The following is a 3894-nucleotide window of genomic DNA, read 5'->3' on the forward strand; positions in this document are numbered from 1 at the left end:
AACAAGCCATTCTAAAATTTCTTCAAAAAAGTTTCCTCTGTCTTCGAAAATTCTCCGGCAAAAACTCCGCATACGACGCCATGTCGGATAAACAGTATCAGAGTTCACGTGCCCAGGTCGTGAACTGGTTTGACTGAAGTCACATTTATCAATCGCGCTATAGTCGTACAATGGTACCAAAGAAGTATCGCTCGCTTGAGTTGCATGTATTAATAATAAAAAGGATATCTGTGATATTTGAAATGCGGTGACTAAAAAACACGAAAAGGTTAAGGAAAAGACGGAAGTGATGTAATGGGTCATGATCTGTACGCAGGTCATTGTGTACTCGTTCCGCGCTCAGCTGTTCAACTGTTCACAGAGCCATGCCGCGCCGCGACTGTGTTCTGGAGATAGCACATTTTTATTCAACGTTGAAAACGACTTTGACTCTCATTTTTCGTATGTCTGAGCCCGAATTTGATCGGTTCAAGGCGCCCCTCACTTCAAGCCCTCACATTCGCTCGCACTTCGATTGTGAGAGCCCTCACTTCAAGCCCTCACATTTGCTCGCACTTCGATTGTGAGAGCCCTCACTTCAAGCCCTCACATTCGCTCGCACTTTGATTGTGCTGGGCCTCACTTTGGCCCCGCACTTGTCGATTTCCGATACCCTTACATACCTCACACATCTCCCTAATACATACTGATGACCCACGGTGTCCACTCAAGTCTCACTTTGATTAGCTTACGTGTTCACACACGTGAGCTTATATGTCGCAGCGTCGATTATGATTTTCTGACTTAACAATCATAAATTTTCATGTTTCTTCAGACTTCTAATTAGCTACCACTATCATTGTTTTGACAGATGTCAAAAATGTTTTGTATAAGCACCACCAACGTAACTCAGTGTATTACTCAGGCTTCACCAACTTTGTAAACAGCTGTGACATCTTCCATGATCCATTGGTTGTTTGGTATGTATACCTTTGACACATCACTGTGTTAATTTCTTTTGTTTCAATTGAGAAAGTTTGTGGCTTGTCTGTAACCACTTTCTTATTTGTAAAGTGATATTGGTGTATTTTACAACCTCGTGTTGTCTCATCAGGTTTGGCACAGTTTCTCATCTCCCTTGAGTAGTACTAGAGAAACCATCATTGGGGGAATTTGTATAGTATCCTCAGATAAGCATGTTTTTGATTAATATGGGTTTATTCCCATCCACTCCAAGGAAATTGAAGACTACACAGCACACTAGAATATCTAATATCTACAATTTGGATCAGTCAACAATTACTATTCTTGCCTATAACCACCATCAAATGTTTTAAATGCCATCCCTGATTTCTTGTTCTACTCCCTAAGGCATATTGATGTACTGCAGTACTTAGTTTTTTCAGCTCAGCCTGTACATGTGCAACTGCCTTTTATTACCCTTACCGAAATTTTAGGCCTCCCGCAAACTGTTACTGCAAATTTGCCGCAAGCTTTGCAGTAAATTTGCAGCAAACTATTTGCGGCAAATATGCGGGGGTTCATTTTCAGATGCAAATTAGGTTTCTTGTGAACTTGCTGCAAATATGCAGCAATCTCCCTGCCGCAACGTTGCTGCAAACTCTTTGCAGCAAATTTGCGGCACAATCCTTGCAGCAAACTTGCGGCAAATTAATTTGAATGTTACTGAAAATTTGCCGCAAACTCCATACAGCAAATTATTTTATTTGCGCTGACCATTGTTTCTCGTGAAACTGGTATTTCAGAGTTTAGTTGGATAAAACACATCTTGTGCTGTCCACAGTCCGCCAATATATAAATATTATTTATCCAACTAAACTCTGAAATACCAGTTTCACAAGAAACAATGGTCAGCGCAAATAAAGTTATTATAAACAAAAAGATGACAGAGAAAAAAAGGTTAAATTCAATTGTGGTACAATTTATTTTATATGCCATGTTCATTTCATGCCACATAAGTGTCATGATCATGTCAAGATTTTCTTTTGACTTGAGAAGTTTCATGTAACATTTACATTACTGTCAAAGGCTGCGATTTAGCTTTCTGTTCTCTGAATTTCTTGTCCCCTTTAGTGTACCAGCAATGGATTCTGAAAAATATAAATCGTTCAGGGAAGAGTGTAAGTCTTTACCGTTTGACCAAACATTGTAAATTTCATGAAAGAAATCGATAATTATTTGAAAATGAGACAAAATCAAGTTGAAAAATTGAAGCAGAAAATGCATAAATATTCATGATCGAAATTAAATTAATAATGATTAAAATGTCCGACAGCGGACAACTCGCCGTATGTTGTTTACATACACGACGGCGACAATCTGCAAAAATCTCAGCACATGAGTGTAAGTATAAACTGTTGTGAAACGAAAGTGAATTCAGTATGAATCAGTACTCAACGAAAATTTATCTTTAGGTAAAGATTGCAATACAACGATTACAGAACATAATTACATGTATAGCGATCGATGTACAGACGAACGGTACATTGACTTACATTTCTGAACGGCTCGCAGACGCTGGATTCCCGGTCCGGTTGCAGGTCTCACTGTGCTGTGTGTAAATACCGTACTCAGAAAATATAGTCGGCATCTTTACTGCCGCTCGCGTTCACAAATTTAGAACTCCGCCTGTCCCTGGTACTGTATACACGTTTTTGCAACTATGTGATATCATTTGGCTGGCGATTCCACAGAAAGATCACGAAATTGTCCACTAGAAAAGTCCCAGCTCACAAGTACGCAACCGATACTGGCCGATGGTACTAAAATCTAACTTCGCGCCGATCAAGCCTCATGACGATAACGGAAGTGCGATCTATAAATCATTACGCGATTGATAAAGTAGTCCCGTTTTTAAATGCTGGAATTGACTCTACATCTGCACCAATCCGTTATATTTCATACTTAATATAGCATTTAATTTATTAGTTTAATGAAAATGGTTATTTTTATCATAGAAAGACTAAAAAGAGAGTAAAAATTCTTTCAGCACGAAGAATCAATATCAATGCGCAAACTGACCTTGATGAACCGTGACCGGAGAGTGTAAACATGTCGGCTGCTCGCACCAGCGTAAAGTTGGCGTCATACTCATACTCATCCTCAGCCTCAGGGGTCACGCGAAAATGAGGATGAGGATGACGCTACAGCGTCAGCTTCACCGGCGTCAGATCCGATTATTCCCGAATGCATCTGATGGAATAGTAAGTGTAAAAACGATTTTAAAAATGTGCTCCAAGTTTCATGTCACTGTAAATGTTAATCAAAACACAGTTGGGTTTGTATTTCATAATATTTAGTAAACTCTCTGCTTCTCACGATGTAGTTACAACGCAACATTCTTAGCCCTTAATTTCAACTTAAAGTTCAAAGGTGGCGTTGACTTTTCAGGCCTCAAGTCATAGTTCTACAAGTTAATTGTTTTATATATCCTCTGAATAATTAGGGCTTTCATATCGCCTCTCATAGTGGTGATTTTTACAAATTTCGGACCATGTATACCTTTTTGTACCAATTTTTGGGAAATCTTAACGCAAGAGTTGAGAGGATACCAACAAACACATTCACGGATCCATGGACTGAAAATTACGAACATTTCCAAAAAACTAGCCTGTATGAGATATTCTAATGATTAAAAATTACCTGCGAACCAGTTTTACCATTCAAAAGAAAGTTGAGAAAGAATGGAGTTGTTATTTTCTTAAGTTATGGGCGAATTTATCATTTATCCGTCATCGTGTAGCGTAACTTCGGCAATCTTCGGATACGACGCTGAAGCTGACGCTGAGCAGCGTCATTTTCAGCGTCAGCTAGAAAGGTCACCTGAGGCTGAGGATGAGGATGAGGATGACGCCAACTTTACGTTGGTGCTGCTCGCAGCTGATACACAGGACG

At 39.4% G+C, this 3894-nt stretch overlaps 1 long non-coding RNA gene across 1 annotated transcript; it reads right to left on the reverse strand.

The window, feature by feature from the left end:
• Window positions 1–1900: 1900 nt before the first annotated feature.
• Window positions 1901–2628, reverse strand: LOC139148435 (uncharacterized). The gene is made up of 2 exons (XR_011555932.1): window positions 2496–2628; window positions 1901–2090 (listed from the first exon to the last, which is right to left on the reverse strand). It is a non-coding gene; the product is annotated as an uncharacterized lncRNA (long non-coding RNA).
• Window positions 2629–3894: the final 1266 nt, after the last annotated feature.

This window comes from Ptychodera flava, chromosome 13 (genome assembly GCF_041260155.1).
Source record: "Ptychodera flava strain L36383 chromosome 13, AS_Pfla_20210202, whole genome shotgun sequence".
Taxonomy (NCBI): domain Eukaryota; kingdom Metazoa; phylum Hemichordata; class Enteropneusta; family Ptychoderidae; genus Ptychodera; species Ptychodera flava.